The sequence below is a fragment of the Staurois parvus genome, unplaced genomic scaffold (genome assembly GCF_062004578.1).
Source record: "Staurois parvus isolate SC_StPar_1 unplaced genomic scaffold, SC_StPar_1.0 ptg002023l, whole genome shotgun sequence".
Taxonomy (NCBI): domain Eukaryota; kingdom Metazoa; phylum Chordata; class Amphibia; order Anura; family Ranidae; genus Staurois; species Staurois parvus.
In genome coordinates this window covers 225,001-247,331 of record NW_028319819.1, presented here as the reverse complement: position 1 = coordinate 247,331, position 22,331 = coordinate 225,001, and the positions used below count along the sequence as shown (strand labels likewise).

General features: G+C 50.8%; 1 long non-coding RNA gene across 1 annotated transcript in view; it reads right to left on the bottom strand.

Moving 5' to 3' along the window:
* Window positions 1–4,480: 4,480 nt before the first annotated feature.
* Window positions 4,481–22,331, bottom strand: part of LOC149433019 (uncharacterized) — a 28,502-nt gene continuing 10,651 nt past the window's right edge. Inside the window, exon 3 of the long non-coding RNA XR_016308889.1 lies at window positions 4,481–4,574. This is a non-coding gene — a long non-coding RNA (uncharacterized LOC149433019). The remainder of the gene's footprint in view (window positions 4,575–22,331) is intronic.

The window sequence follows — 22,331 nt, the reverse complement described above, 5'->3', positions numbered from 1 at the left end:
TACTATATATATGTGGGGTGTGTCCTGTATACAGTATATATATGGGGGGTGTGTCCTGTATACAGTATATATGTGGGGTGTGTCCTGTATACAGTATATATATGGGGGGTGTCCTGTATACAGTATATATATGGGGGGTGTCCTGTATACTATATATATGTGGGGTGTGTCCTGTATACAGTATATATATGTGGGGTGTGTCCTGTATACAGTATATATATATGGGGGGTGTCCTGTATACAGTATATATATGGGGGGTGTCCTGTATACTGTATATATATGGGGGGTGTCCTGTATACAGTATATATATATGGGGGGTGTCCTGTATACTATATATATGTGGGGTGTGTCCTGTATACAGTATATATATATGGGGGGTGTCCTGTATACTATATATATGTGCGGTGTGTCAGATGTATATAGCGCTTTGTATATAGAAGTAGGGTGTATATTGGATATGGGGGGGCCCATGCTCAGTGTTGGACTAATGAATACAAAGCCTGCTGGGATTGGCTGGGTTGTGACATCAGCCCACCTCTCTGACTCAGCCAATCCAAGCAGCCTTTGTATTCATTAGTAGTATACATCGCTTGCTGTGATTGGCCCAGTGTATACTGTATGTAGCTGCAACTACCGTACATACACACATCCAGCGGGCTGATTACAGTCGGGACGTACCGCTACGTTTTGAACCCGCTTGGCTCAGTGCAGAATCCTGTATATACGGCACATCCAGCGGGCTGACAGATTCATCTCTCACAGGGACATTTGTTTTCAGCCAGCTTGGCTCAGCGCGGTGTTCTGTATGGACATTACTGCATTCAGCCAGCCTGACCCAAACAAACTCAAGGGTCACATTTTATACCCCGCGTATCAGACCACCCCCAATTTTTGGGGTATATTTTCAAGTATAACAAGTAGTCTTATACGCCAGAAAATATATATTTTTTTTTTTTTTATTTGTAGGTGAGAAGCAAATACAATGAAACGTAGATTTCTCATACATTATAACCAATGACGGTACAATAAATCCCCCCTCCGGCCCCCCTCCACTCTTGCACAGTAGAAGCGCGGAGCGGGGATTTATAGAAGAATACATTTCTATATTGAACGTCGTTACGTCTGCAGACAAATATTGATTGGATCATGAAGTCCGTTCACAGGTGGGGTTCGCTGTTCATAGGGAAGGAAGTTCTTTTACTAACCATGTAAAGGCTCTTTCAGTATCAAGCCGTTTACATCTCCAAGTATAAAAGAACATTGTATAGGTTTCCAGAGCCGGGAATCCTCTGACATACACATGGGCAGATCTCTGCACACAGCCAGAGGAAGGGCTCTTTATACCCGCATTGCCCTCTAACAGTGATCACCGTTGGATCTCTTTTCAGAGGGCAATTGACAGGCAGCTGGGAGATGAGAAGTCACCTTCTCACTAAGTGATATAATCCTGTAAAGTCCCCGCCCCCGAGCAGCAACCACATGCATTGTACATGGATGCAGGGCAGTTGTGACGGGTCCCATTCACACTCAGCAGTACCGATGGCAAATGTGACAGAGGGTATCATTTCTGCTGCATCCGCAAATCATGTGTACAGCCCCTTCCATCCAAGCAGTCTGGGGGGTGGTAAAACCATGACCCACCCCCCCATGGCTGATATACTTGGAAGGGGAGGAAGGACATTCAGGACAGGTTTTTGGGTTTTCTAACCTGCTTGATTATTGTTCACCCCCTTCATTCCCCAAAGCAGCTGGCTGGGAGGGGTCTGGGGCTCCCCATTGACATGAGAAGTTTTCAGAGGGCGTCCATCAATGTCCTTCCAGAACCCCCCCCAACCCCCCCCCCAGGCGCGATGTTTGATCGCTGTGTCCTTCAGCCTCAGCTGATCATATGTCCAGGAAAGGGCCAATCAGAGCAGCCTTTTACCATGTGGTCACCTGTGCCCAATCACAGCCGATCAGTGTAAATCAGAAATGCTGGATATCGGCAGTCCTCTCCTCCCGCTCACAGCACATGAGGAGAGGAGAGCTGGGAAGCGGCATTTCTCAGAGGGGACAAATACACTGATCATCAGGGCAATCAGTGTAGCCCCATCAGTGCTTTGTGTGGGTGCCCATCAGTGATGGCTATCAGTACCCATCAGTGCTAGTGGTCAGTGCCCATCAGTACAGGCTATCAGTGCCCATCAGTGGAGAAGCGTCATCAGTGCCTCATCAATATCCATCATTGCTGACTATCAGTGCCCATCAGTGCTGGCTGTCAGTGCCGTCAATCAATGCCCATCAGTGCCGCCTCATCAGTGAAGTAGAAAAATCACCTATTTACAAAATTTTATAACAGAAATTAAAAAAAAATTTTTTTTTCAAAATGTTTGGTCTTTCATCGTTTGTTTAGCAAAAAAATAACCCCCCCCCCCCCCCCCCGGTGCTGATTAAATACCAACAAAAGAAAGCTCTATTTGTCAAAAAAAAAAAAAAAAAAGATATAAATTTAGTTTGGATGCAATGTTGCATGACCGTGCGATTGTCATTCAAAGTGTGACAGCGCTGAAATCTGGCCTGGGCAGGAAGGGGGTAAAAGTGCCCGGTAGGCAAGTGGTTGATGTCACTTTAAAGCGGAATTTCCCCTTTTTGGTGGAGTTGCGCTTTAGTAAAAGGTCTGCATGCTGCATTATTTCCTCTATAACTCGCTGGCTTTAGATCTGTAAGTGTATGGTAATCCTTCCCTTCCTAACCAAACCGTTTATACAAAAAGAGCCGCAGAGGAGGCGGGGCTATAAAGAGAACCTGTTACAAAGTGACAGCTTTTCCCTTTCCCTGAATACTTGAGGCAGAATGAAGCAGAAGACTGAAATCAGGGACTTACATCTCCTCCGCTGTCCTTCATCCCGATGATGTCTGGGGGCGGAGCCAAAGTAACTACGGCGCCCGCAGGTAAGTGCACCCCAGTACTGGCGGGCACGCTGGACGAGATGACGGCGACTGGAGAGGCATCAGCAACCTGGAGGAGAATGTGCAAAATTGTATAACAGAACAAAGAAAACGGTTTGATTTTTTTTCCCCAATCTTTTTAACACAAAAAGAAAACAACCCGGTGGGGGCTCATTGGTGGATGTGGGGAGGAAAGTCTCATTGATGGAGGTGGGGAGGGAAGACTCATTGATGGAGGTGGGGAGGGAAGTCTCATTGGTGGATGTGAGGAGGAAAGTCTCATTGATGGAGGTGGGGAGGGAAGTCTCATTGATGGAGGTGGGCAGGGAAGTCTCATTGATGGAGGTGGGGAGGGAAGTCTGGCCTGTTTAGCCAAATCCAAAAACTGACAGATGGACCTGATTGGAACGGTTATGTGAAAGAGGCCAGAACCAATCACATGGGCAAAAACCACCACAAATCCTATCTATTCCTATTGGTTCTCTCTGATGCTCCTCCATCTCCCAGCCTGAGCTCTGCTGTACAGGAGATTATGAGGATTCATTGATGTTCTTTTCATACCTGGAGTCCAGCTTCAAAGGAGAATCTATAATGTGTATTTCATCCTGAGCTCTAGGTGACAGAGTGCATGTATGTATTACATGTGCTGTAGACTGGGGGCTAGCGTGGTTGACAGCACGCCCCTCTATTTCCCCCCCCCCCCCCCCACCGCTGTCTGGCCGTGATGTTTTGAAGAAGAATGGATGAGAGTTGATGGATGGCGCTGATTTCAGCACCAGGCGCTTGCCCAAGACCGATGCCATCCTACATACATGGGGGGGGGGGGGACATATCATAGCAGAGGGGGTAGAAGATAGTCAGCTCACCGTGAGCTCCACAATACAAATGCAGTGCAGAGGGTGTATGAACACCGTACCCCCCCCCCCCAGGTCCCTCTGTACTTACTTCTGGCCATCCTGAGTTGTCAGGGTTTCTTCAGCAGGTCCAGTGGTCAGGGAATGTGAAATATCCGCTCTTTTCTGTGCAGCGCTCACAAGACGGACCAGATAGACTCCCTGTGACAGCGCCGAGCAATCAGAATCCATCTGCTCCTTCCAGGAAGTGCTGCCCAGAGAATCCCTGGACTACTGGGTCACCTGTGGGGGCCCTGACAGCTCCCACCCCAAAGGTAAGTACAGCAGGTATCGGGGGATGGGAGGGGGGGTTGTACACCTTTACATTTATCCTTTAAAGTTGAAGTAACATTTGATAAACATTTACTGGACGTACACTATCCGGGGGCACTCTCATCCTTGGACACTTTTCTGGGGACCCTCAGGGATACCCCACATTACAGAGCTGCCTCTCTTCATCAAATCTGTTTTCCCATTTGGGATCCAGGCCTCCTAACACGCTATTAGTAATACAGAGAAGAACTGGCCGGGGCTGACAACACTGCTTGGGATTTCAGTGCAGCAGAGACAGTGTTGTCAGCTCAGTGATGAAGGGCATTCCCCATGTGAACTCACCATTGGCTGTCAGAGAAGACAGGGGGCACGCCATCATCCCTTCGCCTACACTGGGGTCTGTCGCCCTCTTCTGAACGCCCCCTTTTATTAATGTTGGGGGGTCAGCAAGGAATGTGTCCGGGAATATTTCCTGATCTTCTAGAAGAGTAAAACGGATGGTTAGTTCACAATGGTGACCCATCAGAATCACAAACCAAATCATCACAACTCAAAGAAACCTTTTCCCAGCATAGAAGATACAAATGCAAACTGACAGCCAGAGAAATATTCTCCAACAATAGAAGTTCACCTTAAAAAACAATGAAATAAATAAATAAATGCCGTGTTTTGCAGGTAAAAAAAATGTGTATTTATAATTGTTTTATTAGCAGCTTGTAAAGCATTGCATCCGCCATCCGTCCTGATTACCCCGGTAAAGGTCATACAGGGGGTCCCAAACATGGGGGGGGGGTGTACAGCCATGGTGGGGGGGGGGTGTACAGCCATGATAGGGGGGGGGGTGTACAGCCATGGTGGGGGGGGGGGTGTACAGTGATGATGGGGGGGGGTGTACAGCGATGATGGTGGGGGGGGTGTACAGCGATGATGGGGGGTGTACAGTGATGATGGTGGGGTATAGCGATGATGGGGGGTATAGCGATGATGGGGGGGGGTATAGCAGTGATGGGGGGGGTACAGCGATGATGGGGGGGGGTATAGCGATGATGGGGGGGTATAGTGATGATGGGGGGGTATAGCGATGATGGGGGGGTATAGCGATGATGGGGGGGGGGTATAGCGATGATGGGGGGGTATAGTAATGATGGGGGGGTATAGAAATGATGGGGGGTATAGCGGTTATGGGGGGGGTATAGCGATGATGGGGGGGGTATAGCGATGATGGGGGGTATAGCGATGATGGGGGGAATATAGCAGTGATGGGGGGGGGGCACAGCGATGATGGGGGGGTATAGCGATGATGGGGGGGTATAGCGATGATGGGGAATATAGTGATGATGGGGGGGGGGGTATAGCGATGATGGGAGGGTATAGTGATGATGGGGGGGGTATAGCGATGATGGGGGGGGTATAGCGATGATGGGGGGGGTATAGCGATGATGGGGGGGTATAGCGATGATGGGGGGGGTATAGCGATGATGGGGGGTATAGCGGTGATGGTTAATGATAACAATAAGTGTGACTATCAGAGGAGTTATGACGATGTATCACTATAACATTATATATGATTACACATCTTATTGCCCATAATAATAATGGGGGCTGACCCCCCCCCCCCCCCCCAGTGTCTCCCTTCCCCCAGCACTTCCCCTTCCCGGGCACCCCGGGGCGTAGCTTCCCCAACTTCCCCTCCAGACACCATGAAAACACCGATCGCTTCCTGCCTGGTCTCCATGGTGATGGGTCTTCCAGGAGGAAATCTATGGTGATGGGACACTACAGGAGGAGCTGAGTGTTGCTGCCCTCTAGCGGCTCCTGTGTGCATTACATCAGGGAAATGTCAGCACAGAGAATGGCCAGGAGATTTCTGTCATCCAAATACACAGAACAGCTTTATTGTATTATAATTATTGGGATTATTAATATTACACCCATTATTGTTTATATTACAATTCATATCAATCATTACAATCCTATTAATACAGTAAAATAAATAAAATGACATTATAATAACATTGTATGAATATAAACAGAGGCGTCTATATTATAAATACAGGGAAATGTTATCAATGTTATATAATAGGATCCAATCCAGATCTGTTCTACATCCCAACATCCAATCTAAAGCAGCCTGGACTGGATCCCAGATGAGCCAATCAGAGTAAAGCAGGCTGAACAGAGGCTGCTGATTGGTCACACATAAACCCCGCCCCCCTCACTGTGACTTTGCACTGTAAACAGACTGGATCCCAGATGAGCCAATCAGAGTAAAGCAGGCTGAACAGAGGCTGCTGATTGGTCACACATAAACCCCGCCCCCCTCACTGTGGTCACATGACCTCCCTCACTGTGAGTCCTCAGTTGCTGTTTTCTCTCACCAGAGACAGCTGCTTCCTTACAGAGCTCCTGTTTTTTTTCTAAAAAAAAAAAAACAAAAATGTGCAGAATCTTTGCCGCGATTGTTATCCTGTTGCTCCCTTGGGGAGTACACAGGAAGGACATCAAAGACTCCACAAAGACCGGCATGGACAAGGACAATGATATGAAGATTATGGAGGAACAAAGAAATTTCATCAAAGACTCCCCAGATATCCGCATGGAGGGGGGGAGCATGAAGATGATGGAGGAACACCGATATTTCATCAAAGACTCCCCAGATATACGCATGGAGGAGGGGAGGACCATGAAGATGATGGAAGAACTGGAGCAGGAAAAGGTCAGAGAATTGGAAAATGAGTCCCCAGGACCCATCAGTTGGTTTTCACTACTGGCCACCATTCCATTCTGGTATAAGGGGACAGTCCTGATAAGTGTTCTCATTCTGAGGTACATCCTGCGCAGGAATCATCTGGCCACAATATTAGAACAATATTTGATGTTCCTGGAGCTGATTGAATTCTTTTATCAACTACTCGATGTCTGGTACAGCGAGGGGCCAACCTCAGAGAACACAGCCCCACCCATGCTTATAAATGCCACTGACTGCTACCAATGGATGGTTGCTGAGCTCCAGTCAGTCTGGTCCAATGGGTGGGCGGCCTTAGGGAACACAGCCCCACCCATGCTTATAAATGCCACTGACTGCTACCAATGGATGGTTGCTGAGCTCCAGTCAGTCTGGTCCAATGGGTGGGCAGCCTTAGGGAACAGAATCCCACCCATGCTTATAAATGCCACTGACTGCTACCAATGGATGGTTGCTGGGCTCCAGTCAGTCTGGTCCAATGGGTGGGCAGCCTTAGGGAACACAGTGCTACCCATGCTTATAAATACTGTTGCTGAGCACCAATCAGAATGCTTGTTGGGACTTATCATCTTGCTGCTGGTAATGTTCCTAAAATATTTCAAGCCATTTCACCAATGGATCCAACCAACGAAAAGCAACATCAACCCACCGACGATTGACATCGATCTAACAACAGACATCACTATGGACCAGGCTGACTTTCGTACTCCCATCCTCACACCTCCTAGCAATGACGTCCGTGCTCACATAACGGTTTTACTCCGGGAAATGAGGAGGAGCGAGCGAAACAAGCGGCTCAGGAACATAACATCTTCCCATCAACAAGTGAAAGTGTGGACAGTGCTATGGAAGAGACTGACCTTCCCATTCCCAGCGTCCCACCTCCCAGGGATGACATCCGTGGCTCACCTACGGGATCTATGCCGGCCAATGGGGAGGCGCAGGCCAACCAAGGAGTTCAGGCACCGCAAGCTCAATCTACCAGAGAGTGACCACATACCACCAAAAGATGAATATGCGGACAGAGCTACGGAGATTCTGACTTTCCCATTCCCAGCGTCGCACCTCCCAGGGATCCCATCCGTGTTCATCCTTCCAGCACATCAACAAGAGGTTTACTCTTTCCAGCATTAGATAACACTTTACCATCAACGACTTCTGGCGTCTTTCCAACAAAAGACATGATCCTACGATCGAGTTCTGGCAATAGGCAAGAATGGACAACCATGACTGTCCATCCCAGTGTCCAATCCAGAGGTGAAATTCCTAGCGATACCGCCCGTTTTATCCTACGGGATTTATGCCGGGCAATGAAGAGGCGCTGGACAACCACAGAGTTCAGTTATGGCAAAATGTTCTCATCAATGAGTGACGTCATTCCACAGGACGATGATACCGTCCCATTACTGAGTGATGTCATTCTACAGGTTGATGATACCGTCCCATCAACGAGTGATGTCATTCCACAGGGTGATGATGCCGTCCCATCAACGCATGACATCATTCCTAAGAAATATTCTACCATGTCATCAATCAGTGACATCATCCAACCACCAAGCGATGACATTAGTTCTGGGACTGACCAACCGACTGGCCATCCCAGCGGTGCATCTCCTAGTGATGGCACCCGCTTTAATCCACGCAATTTATTCCAGCGAAAGAAGAAGCACAAGCGACCTAAGGTGAAAAATCTCAACAATCCCACCTCATACCAGGTCGCCGTCATCTTGTGCGGGAGACATCCAGTTATATGTCCAGCAGACTGTTTCATCTTCGACTGTGTCACCTCCTAAATATCGCAGCCGTATTCACCTATTGTCAGGGGTCGGGTGTTCTGCCGCGATACGCCGGGTGGCGCATGCACAGAACACCAACACGCTCTAGCCAGTGGGCCCTGGGCGATCGTGGCGGCGGCGACGGCCGCGCATGCGCACTCCCGATCGCGGACAGGCGCCCGGCACCAATGACAGCGCAGGGCGCGCTATTTAAACAGGACAGGAGGTATGTCTTATTATCCTGTTCCTGTCATCTGATTTGTGAAGTTTCCTGTTGCCGACCTCTGCTTGATCCTGACCCTGCTGGTTGTCTCCTGCTTGACCCCTGGCTTGACCTGACCACTCTCCTGCCTGCTCCTCTGGTACCTCGCTGCCCGCACGTTGCTGAACCAGGCTCGTGACCCTGACCACTCTCTGCCTGCTCCTCCGGTACCTCGCTGCCCGCACGTTGCTGAACCCGGCTCGTGACCCTGACCATTCTCTGCCTGCTCCTCCGGTACCTCGCTGCCCGCACGTTGCTGAACCCGGCTCGTGACCCTGACCATTCTCTGCCTGCTCCTCCGGTACCTCGCTGCCCGCACGTTGCTGAACCCGGCTCGTGACCCTGACCACTCTCCTGCCTGCTCCTCCGGTACCTCGCTGCCCGCACGTTGTTGAACCCGGCTCGTGACCCTGACCACTCTCCTGCCTGCTCCTCCGGTACCTCGCTGCCCGCACGTTGCTGAACCCGGCTCGTGACCCTGACCATTCTCTGCCTGCTCCTCTGGTACCTCGCTGCCCGCACGTTGCTGAACCCGGCCTGCCTGACTACGCCTTACGTCACGCTGACTGTCCATCCATCCATCCCGCAAGGATCAGTCCCTGCTGCAAGGCCTACCAGCCTCTTCTCGTCAGGCTCTATTTCCCGCAACACCTCTGACGGTACTCTCTACCACTGCTGGACATACTCAGGGGTCGCGCCCTGGTCTCGGTCTGCTCCAAGTCCATCCCCACCATCAGGGGCCCTGGTGCATAAGCAGATTGGGACTTAGACCCCGCGTGCTGAGGAACCCCGCACTGTGGGCCGCTAGAAATACCGTCAGGTGGTGTCTGACACCTATAGAATGTATTGCGGCTAAAGAAGAAGCGCGGGCCAACCGAAGAGGCCGGCCAGAAGACTCAGAGAGAACATTAGATACACAGATATGATGGGGGAGGGGTGACACCCCAATATAGAGAGAACATTGTATATACAGATATGGGGGAGGGGTGACACCCCAATATAGAGAGAACATTGTATATACAGATATGATGGGGGAGGGTTGACACCCCAATATAGAGAGAACATTGTATACACAGATATGATGGGGGAGGGGAGACACCCCAATATAGAGAGAACATTGTATATACAGATATGATGGGGGAGGGGTGACACCCCAATATAGAGAGAACATTATATACACAGATATGATGGGGGAGGGGTGACACCCCAATATAGAGAGAACATTGTATATACAGATATGATGGGGGAGGGGTGACACCCCAATATAGAGAGAACATTGTATATACAGATATGGGGGGAGGGGTGACACCCCAATATAGAGAGAACATTGTATATACAGATATGATGGGGGGGGACACCCCAATATAGAGAGAACATTGTATATACAGATATGATGGGAGGGGTGACACCCCAATATAGAGAGAACATTGCATATACAGATATGATGGGGGAGGGGTGACACCCCAATATAGAGAGAACATTGTATATACAGATATGATGGGGGAGGGGTGACACCCCAATATAGAGAGAACATTGTATATACAGATATGATGGGGGAGGGGTGACACCCCAATATAGAGAGAACATTGTATATACAGATATGATGGGGGAGGGGTGACACCCCAATATAGAGAGAACATTGTATATACAGATATGATGGGGGAGGGGTGACACCCCAATATAGAGAGAACATTGTATATACAGATATGATGGGGAGGGGTGACACCCCAATATAGAGAGAACATTGTATACACAGATATGATGGGGGAGGGGTGACACCCCAATATAGAGAGAACATTGTATATACAGATATGATGGGGGAGGGGTGACACCCCAATATAGAGAGAGCATTGTATATACAGATATGATGGGGGGGGGGGACACCCCAATATAGAGAGAACATTGTATACACAGATATGATGGGGGAGGGGTGACACCCCAATATAGAGAGAACATTGTATATACAGGTATGATGGGGGGGTGACACCCCAATATAGAGAGAACATTGTATATATGTCTTCTGATGGTGGACGTCTCTTTGGTGCCTTCAGCCAGGTGCGATGTAACACACACGTCATCCCGCAATTCTCATGCGTCTTGCCATGCGACAATTGCAGCAACATCACACTGCATTCGGGGCGCCATGTTGATGGTGAACGTCTCTTTGGTGCCTCTTCAGACATCTCCATAAAGGACGTCACTGGCAGGAAGGGTTCTCATTGGTCCCAGCAGAAAAGGCCTCAAGCTGGAAAGACTCCTCCTACTTCTGAAGCCAATCAGAGTTTCTTTCTTTTCTCCCAAGCTTCATCCTCCAAGAGCAGACCTAAGCCAGGGGCCCAGTTCAGTCACAATCCTGGGGCCCCTAATCCCCAAACCTGCAGACTAGTCCTATTAAACCTCCTGAAGGGATTTCCCTACTTTCTAAAGTGGGGGGACGTCTGTTGGCCTTTGGGGTCACCTGGTCAGCAGACATCTCAGAAGCTCAGGTAAGAGACGTGGTGTCCAGGGGCTACAGACTAGAGTTCATCTCCCTGCCCCCACCCCGCTTCGTGTTGTCCAACCTGCCGGTGTCCCCGCAGGGACTAGCGGTCCTCCATGCTGCTCCTGCAGATCTGCTGACCCAAGGAGATCTCCCCATTGGACCAACAGCAGAATAGTTCCCGGTTTTTAGGCCACATTTACAGGGGACATACCAATGTGTACCGCCGTGGGGGGCCGTGTTTATTTGCAGGGGATGTCCCGGTGTTCATGCATCCCTGTGCAGGCAGTTCCATTGATGTCAGTTGGGACGTAGTGGTAACATGGACACAGATGCTGATCCCAATCTGACATCCGTATGGATGCATGGCCCTGAACGCACACTATCTGTGTTCACAGCTGTTCACCCGCACAGATGTTACATTGGGAGCAGTGTCTGTATCCATGCAGCTGCTGCATCCCAACTGACATCAATGAACCTGCCTGCACAGGGATGCATGAACACCGGTACATCCCCCAAGTAAACACGGCCCCCCACGGCTGTACGGATTAGTACGCCCCCTGTGACCGGGGCCTTACTCCAACCTTTTCCCTGTTCTAAAGCCTCCCAGCCGGTTCACACTATGTGGTGCGGGACACTGCATGGAGTCTGCACAGGAATCACACCGCATTCCTCTGCGCATTCCATGCACATGTCTGTGCGCTGCGATTTGGGCCATACACTTCCTATGGCTCAAATCACATCGCATCCGCACCACAAAGGTGCAGGACTGTCTTTAGATCCGCACCTGAATCACATGGTATGGGTCTTCTCACCCATGTCATGTGATTTCTGGCAATCACATCGCGTCTTGCCATCTGTTTCGGGTGTCAATAATTTATTACTGACTCCCGCACCAGATCGCATGAACGTGATGCGATTGCAATGCGGTGCGGGAAACGTACAGGATTCGCAGCGTTTCCCGCACCTCATTGGTGTGAACCCGAGCTCAAGGAGGACATAGGCTGCATTCACTGGGGGGATTAGGGGGCATACAGCGGATTCCTGCGGATGGGATCACTGTGAACAGTGGGGGATGGGAAGTCTGTACAAAGCAATGACAGGCTGACAGGAGCCGCGACCATTCCCATGTATCCGCACATCCATCGGTCATCTACGGTTAGGGCCAGGATCGCTCATCCTTCCCTGACCACAGATGACCGATGGATGTGCGGATACATGGGAATGGTCCCGGCTCAGCCTGTCATTGCTTTGTACAGACTTCCCATCCCCCACTGTTCACAGTGATCCCAGCCCCAGGAATCCCCTGTATGCCCCCTAATCCCCCCAGTGAATGCAGCCTATGTCCTCCTTGAGGCTTTAGAACAAGGAAACGGTTGGAGTAAAAACCCGGAAACCTTTCTGCTGTTGGTCCAATGGGGAGATCTCCTTGGGTCAGCAGATCTGCAGGAGCAGCATGGAGGATCGCTAGTCCCTGCGGGGACACCGGCAGGTTGGACAACACGAAGCGGGGTGGGGGCAGGGAGATGACCTCTAGTCTGTAGCCCCTGGACACCACGTCTCTTACCTGAGCTTCTGAGATGTCTGCTGACCAGGTGACCCCAAAGGCCAACAGACGTCCCCCCACTTTAGGAAATGGGGACTTCCCTTCAGGAGGTTTTATAGGGCTTGTCTGAAGGTTTGGGGATTAGGGGCCCCAGGATTGTGACTGAACTGGGCCCCTGGCTTAGGTCTGGTCTTGGAGGATGAAGCTTGGGAGAAAAGAAAGGAACTCTGATTGGCTTCCGAAGTGGGAGGAGTCTTTCCAGCTTGAGGCCTTTTCTGCTGGGGCCAATGAGAACCCTTCCTGCCAGTGACGTCCTCTATGGAGATGTCTGAAGAGGCACCAAAGAGACGTTCACCATCAACATGGCGCCCCGAATGCAGTGTGATGTTGCTGCAATTGTCGCATGGCAAGACGCATGAGAATTGCGGGATGACGTGTGTGTTACATCGCACCTGGCTGAAGGCACCAAAGAGACGTCCACCATCAGAAGACATATATACAATGTTCTCTCTATATTGGGGTGTCACCCCTCCCCCATCATATCTGTATATACAATGTTCTCTCTATATTGGGGTGTCACCCCCCCCATCATATCTGTATATACAATGTTCTCTCTATATTGGGGTGTCACCCCTCCCCCATCATATCTGTATATACAATGTTCTCTATATATTGGGGTGTCACCCCTCCCCCATCATATCTGTATATACAATGTTCTCTCTATATTGGGGTGTCACCCCTCCCCCATCATATCTGTATATACAATGTTCTCTATATATTGGGGTGTCACCCCTCCCCCATCATATCTGTATATACAATGTTCTCTCTATATTGGGGTGTCACCCCTCCCCCATCATATCTGTATATACAATGTTCTCTCTATATTGGGGTGTCACCCCTCCCCCATCATATCTGTATATACAATGTTCTCTCTATATTGGGGTGTCACCCCCCCATCATATCTGTATATACAATGTTCTCTCTATATTGGGGTGTCACCCCTCCCCCATCATATCTGTGTATACAATGTTCTCTCTATATTGGGGTGTCACCCATCCCCCATCATATCTGTATATACAATGTTCTCTCTATATTGGGGTGTCACCCCTCCCCCATCATATCTGTATATACAATGTTCTCTCTATATTGGGGTGTCACCCCCCCCATCATATCTGTATATACAATGTTCTCTCTATATTGGGGTGTCACCCCTCCCCCATCATATCTGTATATACAATGTTCTCTCTATATTGGGGTGTCACCCCTCCCCCATCATATCTGTATATACAATGTTCTCTCTATATTGGGGTGTCACCCCCCCCATCATATCTGTATATACAATGTTCTCTCTATATTGGGGTGTCACCCCTCCCCCATCATATCTGTATATACAATGTTCTCTCTATATTGGGGTGTCACCCCCCCCCCCAATCATATCTGTATATACAATGTTCTCTCTATATTGGGGTGTCACCCCTCCCCCATCATATCTGTATATACAATGTTCTCTCTATAGTGGGGTGTCACCCCTCCCCCATCATATCTGTATATACAATGTTCTCTCTATATTGGGGTGTCACCCCTCCCCCATTATATCTGTATATACAATGTTCTCTCTATATTGGGGTGTCACCTCCCCCCATCATATCTGTATATACAATGTTCTCTCTATATTGGGGTGTCACCCCTCCCCCATCATATCTGTATATACAATGTTCTCTCTATATTGGGGTGTCACCCCCCCCCCATCATATCTGTATATACAATGTTCTCTCTATATTGGGGTGTCACCCCTCCCCCATCATATCTGTATATACAATGTTCTCTCTATATTGGGGTGTCACCCCCCCCCCAATCATATCTGTATATACAATGTTCTCTCTATATTGGGGTGTCACCCCTCCCCCATCATATCTGTATATACAATGTTCTCTCTATATTGGGGTGTCACCCCTCCCCCATCATATCTGTATATACAATGTTCTCTCTATATTGGGGTGTCACCCCTCCCCCATCTTATCTGTATATACAATGTTCTCTCTATATTGAGGTGTCACCCCTCCCCCATCATATCTGTATATACAATGGAGAGAAGGGTTGGGATTGGTGGGTCGGAGGCACGGAGGAGACCTTTGCCATCAGAAGACATGGAACCTCGCGTTGGTGGTGTAGTGGTTAGCATGGCTGCTTTCCCAGCAGCTGACCCGGGTTCAATTCCCGGCCAACGCAATCTCCAACATGGCTGCCTCCCCTCCTTGGTGATCGGAGTCCCCCGGGGGAAAAGGCCGATACAAATCCAATCTGGAGGATATATTACTGGTGGGATCAAATACAAACCAAAACCAATGAAGGGGATGAGTCATCTGATTGGACAGATTTCATTACACACGCTCCAATAGCAGACTTCCTGCAGATGGATCACATTGTTCTGTGTTCTCCATTCCAGCCAGTAGGTGGAGAACTCCGCCCCTTCTCTGGTATCTTCTAGGCCAGGGGGGCCAAACCTTCCAGTACGGGGACCGAAAAAATAACCCCCCCCAGCAACATAACACTTCTTCCCCCAAGCAAAAATAGACCCCTCCCTCAACAATAGATTCCTCCCACTGCATTAATAAATCCTCCAGCAACCAGTACCAATAGACCCCCCCAGTAATAACCGACCCCCTGAGCAACATAAGACTTCCCACACCATGCAACAATAGACCCCTCCCTCAAGATTAAATCCCCATCAGCAACGATAGATCCCCCAGCAGTCGGGATCATTGGACCCTCCAGCACCACTTGCCATTACATACATTTTGAACAGGGAAAAAAAAAGTCCTGGTCACATGACCACTGATCCTTCCCAGCCCTGGGTGTTCTGAACTGTTTAAAGGGATGGCGGGGCGGGAAGGGGTTCAAACGGGCGGACTGACCATTTGGAAACTCGGGCACTGCTCGAGGACCCGGGGGAAGGAGGGGGCCCCATGAGATGCCCCTGGTACCTTTTCATAGGCTTTTTTGAGTTTGGGCAAGGACACAGGGGCCCCATGATCCCCTATTGCCCGGGGGCCCCATGAGTCGTTAGTCCGCCTCTGGGTTCAAATCACAAGGATACGAGAGATGGAGATCATCAATAGTGTGCTTCTTCTGCTGTGTGACGGCTGCCTGCCCACCCATATGCAGGAGAAGAACGCACCCCAGGCTGAGGCTTTCATGCTTCCGGGGATCATGCTGAGTATTAGAAGCTGCTTCTGCGGAGCGCCCCCACAGGTGAATGGCGGTATGGCGCTCAGTGCTCCGCCCCCTAATTAATCAGCATACATTGTGAGTCGTTATTAAAAAAATTTTAAAAAAAAAGTCCCGACTCTGAGTTCCACAACCTGGCCGTCCATTCTCTTCACCCCCTAACCCCCTCCCCCAATTGGCAGCATTTTCCTGTGAAATCTGTAGTTAAAACGCTTCATTGTTCAATATTTTATTAGTGCGTTCCGCGCATACTGAGCCCCCCATCCCCCCCCCCTCCCCCGCTCCCCCACCCCGTCCTGACTTTAAATCGTCCTTGTGGAAGAAATTCTAAGTGAATTCCTCTGGGATTTAATGGACGAGACCTATTACCTGTCAGCGCATATTTAATGTCACCGCCGCCGCCGATTCCTAATAACATCCTCACTAATTGGCGGGTCATTCCTACGGAAGAGCCGCCGCGCTCCTCGCGGGAAACCAACTGAAAGAAAACACAATTATATAATAACGCTGTAATTTCACCATTAACCTTTTTATCTTTTACAAATTTTCAGGCGGCTTGTGGGGGGAGGGGGAGGGGGAGAGGGGGAGGAGGAGAGGGGGAGAGGGGGAGGGGGTGTTCGTAGCCTCCCTAGCGGTCTGATGATGTCAGGATTTCTGTGCTCAAAGCGGTACATTTTTTGGCATGGAAATATGGTGTTTTTTTATTGTCGGCCTGTAATTTTTAGGAATAACTCCCTGAAATCTGTCCGGACAAGAGTCTAGTAAACATCCCGGGGAGGAGAAAACTTGAACCACGAAATCATAAATAATAATGTAATAATCATAAAAAATAATAATATAATAATAAATGTAATTCAATAATATAATCACCGAAAACACTGAAATGTGAAATAGAGCGCCAAGTCGGCCCATCGCTGAGCTCAGTCGCAGAATCGTTTTCAGTGTCTGATGAGGAATTTCCCCCACCAATCATTATCACTCAATTCTGCAAGTGGTTCTGATTTACTATCGCTGTTCTCTAGCCGGTCTAAAACCGCGTCTGACCTAAAGGGACGCTTTTTGGACGCCATGGACGTTTCTCAGTTTCCAGAAAGAAAGGGCGGTAAAAATGCAGGCAGGGCGCCGGACAAAGCACTCGGGACACAATGTATGTGAAATGGTTGGATACAGGAATGTTATACTCTGTGATTTTAGTGGATTTAGTGAATGTCACTTTTTGTCATTTTCAAATTTCCCGCCAGTTCCGTCCCCCATACGTCCCGACGTCGCAGGGAAGGGAACCCGGAAGACAGATGCCGGCATCGGCCGGAGGACATTGCCGGGGACACTGCAGGGGGGACATCACGGGAGCGCAGGACAAGGTAAGTGATTGAGGGATCCCGGAGCAACGCTGCAGTGTATTCCGGAGTGTAGCTCGGGGGGGAGGGGGGGTCACCGCTTGTGGTTCTGAAACTTTACCCCGAGCAACACTCGGGAATACCTCCGGGGGGGTTAATGCAACATTCCCACGAAGGGAGACGTCGGCTGTCACAATGGGCTGATAGAGAACACCTGAAGGTAAACCGTCCGAAACTCTGCGCTGACTGCAAAAATACCTACAAAAATCATCCAATGGCAATACAGGAAAACCGCGCCGGAATGAGCGGAATATAAGAAAATACATGAAAATGAGGAAAATGTTACGCTGCCCCTTTAAGTAATGAAATGACAGAAAATATATTTGTAACCTTTTCCATGTAAATGATGTCAGGATACAATGTAGCAGTAATATCGCTGCGGAACCTCGCTGGTCTTCATCCATTGAGGCACTACTCCTCCCAGTGACACCAATGATGGGGCACTACTCCTCCCAGTGACACCAATGATGGGGCACTACTCCTCCCACTGACACCAATCATGGGGCACTACTCCTCCCACTGACACCAATCATGGGGCACTACTCCTCCCACTGACACCAATCATGGGGCACTACTCCTCCCACTGACACCAATGATGGGGCACTACTCCTCCCACTGACACCAATGATGGGGCACTACTCCTCCCACTGACACCAATCATGGGGCACTACTCCTCCCACTGACACCAATGATGGGGCACTATTCCTCCCAGTGACACCAATGATGGGGCACTACTCCTCCCACTGACACCAATCATGGGGCACTACTCCTCCCACTGACACCAATCATGGGGCACTACTCCTCCCACTGACACCAATCATGGGGCACTACTCCTCCCACTGACACCAATGATGGGGCACTACTCCTCCCACTGACACCAATGATGGGGCACTACTCCTCCCACTGACACCAATCATGGGGCACTACTCCTCCCACTGACACCAATGATGGGGCACTATTCCTCCCAGTGACACCAATGATGGGGCACTACTCCTCCCACTGACACCAATCATGGGGCACTACTCCTCCCACTGACACCAATCATGGGGCACTACTCCTCCCACTGACACCAATCATGGGGCACTACTCCTCCCACTGACACCAATCATGGGGCACTACTCCTCCCACTGACACCAATGATGGGGCACTACTCCTCCCACTGACACCAATCATGGGGCACTACTCCTCCCACTGACACCAATGATGGGGCACTATTCCTCCCAGTGACACCAATGATGGGGCACTACTCCTCCCACTGACACCAATCATGGGGCACTACTCCTCCCACTGACACCAATCATGGGGCACTACTCCTCCCACTGACACCAATCATGGGGCACTACTCCTCCCACTGACACCAATGATGGGGCACTACTCCTCCCACTGACACCAATCATGGGGCACTACTCCTCCCACTGACACCAATCATGGGGCACTACTCCTCCCACTGACACCAATGATGGGGCACTATTCCTCCCAGTGACACCAATGATGGGGCACTACTCCTCCCACTGACACCAATCATGGGGCACTACTCCTCCCACTGACACCAATCATGGGGCACTACTCCTCCCACTGACACCAATCATGGGGCACTACTCCTCCCACTGACACCAATCATGGGGCACTACTCCTCCCACTGACACCAATCATGGGGCACTACTCCTCCCAGTGACACCAATCATGGGGCATTACTCCTCCCACTGACACCAATCATGGGACACTACTCCTCCCACTGACACCAATCATGGGGCACTACTCCTCCCACTGACACCAATCATGGGGCACTACTCCTCCCACTGACGCCAATCATGGGGCACTACTCCTCCCACTGACACCAATCATGGGGCACTACTCCTCCCACTGACACCAATCATGGGGCATTACTCCTCCCACTGACACCAATCATGGGGCACTACTCCTCCCACTGACACCAATCATGGGGCACTACTCCCACTGACACCAATGATGGGGCACTACTCCTCCCACTGACACCAATGATGGGGCACTACTCCTCCCACTGACACCAATGAAGGGGCACTACTCCTCCCACTGGCACCAATGAAGGGGCACTACTCCTCCCACTGACACCAATGAAGGGGCACTACTCCTCCCACTGACACCAATGATGGGGCACTATTCCTCCCACTGACACCAATGATGGGGCACTACTCCTCCCACTGACACCAATGAAGGGGCACTACTCCTCCCACTGACACCAATGATGGGGCACTATTCCTCCCACTGACACCAATGATGGGGCACTATTCCTCCCAATGACACCAATGATGGGACACTACTCCCACTGACACCAATGATGGGGCACTACTCCTTCCACTGCCACTAATGATGGGGCACTACTCCTCCCACTGACACCAATGATGGGGCACTACTCCTCCCACTGACACCAATGATGGGGCACTACTCCTCCCACTGACACCAAGGATGGGGCACTATTCCTCCCAGACACCAATGATGGGGCACTACTCCTCCCACTGACACCAATGATGGGGCACTACTCCTCCCACTGACACCAATGATGGGGCACTATTCCTCCCACTGACACCAATGATGAGGCACTATTCCTCCCAGACACCAATGATGGGGCACTGTTCCGCCCACTGACACCAATGATGGGGCACTACTCCTCCCACTGACACCAATGATGGGACACTATTCCTCCCACTGACACCAATGATGGGGCACTATTCCTCCCACTGACACCAATGATGGGGCACTACTCCTCCCACTGACACCAATGATGGGGCACTATTCCTCCCACTGACACCAATGATGGGGCACTATTCCTCCCACTGACACCAATGATGGGGCACTATTCCCCCCACTGATACCAATGATGGGGCACTATTCCTCCCACTGACACCAATCATGGGGCACTACTCCTCCCTCTGACACCAATGATGGGGCACTATTCCTCCTATACTACCCCATACCAGCATCCTAATCACCCCCATACCCAATACCAGCGTCCTGATCACCACCATACCCCATACCAGCGTCCTGATCACCGCCATACCCCATACCAGCACCCTGATCACCCCCATACCCCATACCAGCATCCTGATCACCCCCATACCCCATACCAGCATCCTGATCACCGCCATACCCCATACCAGCGTCCTGATCACCGCCATACCCCATACCAGCATCCTGATCACCCCCATACCCCATACCAGCATCCTGATCACCGCCATACCCCATACCAGCGTCCTGATCACCCCCATACCCCATACCAGCGTCCTGATCACCGCCATACCCCATACCAGCGTCCTGATCACCCCCATACCCCATACAAGCGCCCTGTTCACCACCATACCCCATACCACCGTCCTGATCACCCCCATACCCCATACCAGCGTCCTGATCACCACCATACCCCATACCACCGTCTTGATTACCCCCATACCCCATACCAGCGTCCTGATCACCACCATACCCCATACAAGCACCCTGTTCACCACCATACCCCATACCACCGTCCTGATCACCACCATACCCCATACCAGCGTCCTGATCACCCCCATACCCCATACAAGCGCCCTGTTCACCACCATACCCCATACCAGCGTCCCGATCACCCCCATACCCCATACCAGCATCCTGATCACCCCCATACCCCATACCAGCGTCCTGATCACCACCATACCCCATACCAGTGTCCTGATCACCTCCATACCCCATACCATCGTCCTGATCACCGCCATACCCCATACCAGCGTCCTGATCACCACCATACCCCATACCAGCGTCCTGATCACCGCCATACCCCATACCAGCGTCCTGATCACCGCCATACCCCATACCAGCATCCCGATTACCGCCATACCCCATACCAGCGTCCCGATCACCACCATACCCCATACCAGCGTCCTGATCACCACCATACCCCATACCAGCATCCCGATCACCCCCATACCCCATACCAGCGTCCCGATCACCACCATACCCCATACCAGCGTCCCGATCACCCCCATACCCCATACCAGCGTCCCGATCACCATCATACCCCATACCAGCGTCCTGATCACCTCCATACCCCATACCAGCGTCCTGATCACCCCCATACCCCATACCAGCGTCCTGATCACCCCCATACCCCATACCAGCGTCCTGATCACCCCCATACCCCATACCACCGTCCTGATCACCCCCATACCCCATACCAGCATCCTGATCACCACCATACCCCATACCACCGTCCTGATTGCCCCCATACCCCATACAAGCGCCCTGTTCACCACCATACCCCATACCACCGTCCTGATCACCCCCATACCCCATACCAGCGTCCTGATCACCGCCATACCCCATACCAGCATCCTGATCACCTCCATACCCCATACCAGCGTCCTGATCACCGCCATACCCCATACCAGCGTCCTGATCACCCCCATACCCCATACCAGCATCCTGATCACCACCATACCCCATACCACCGTCCTGATCACCCCCATACCCCATACCAGCATCCTGATCACCACCATACCCCATACCACCGTCCTGATTGCCCCCATACCCCATACAAGCGCCCTGTTCACCACCATACCCCATACCACCGTCCTGATCACCCCCATACCACCGTCCTGATCACCCCCATACCCCATACCAGCGTCCTGATCACCGCTATACCCCATACCAGCGTCCTGATCACCACCATACCCCATACCAGCGTCCTGATCACCGCCATACCCCATTCCAGCGTCCTGATCACCGCCATACCCCATACCATCGTCCTGATCACCCCCATACCCCATACCAGCGTCCTGATCACCCCCATACCCCA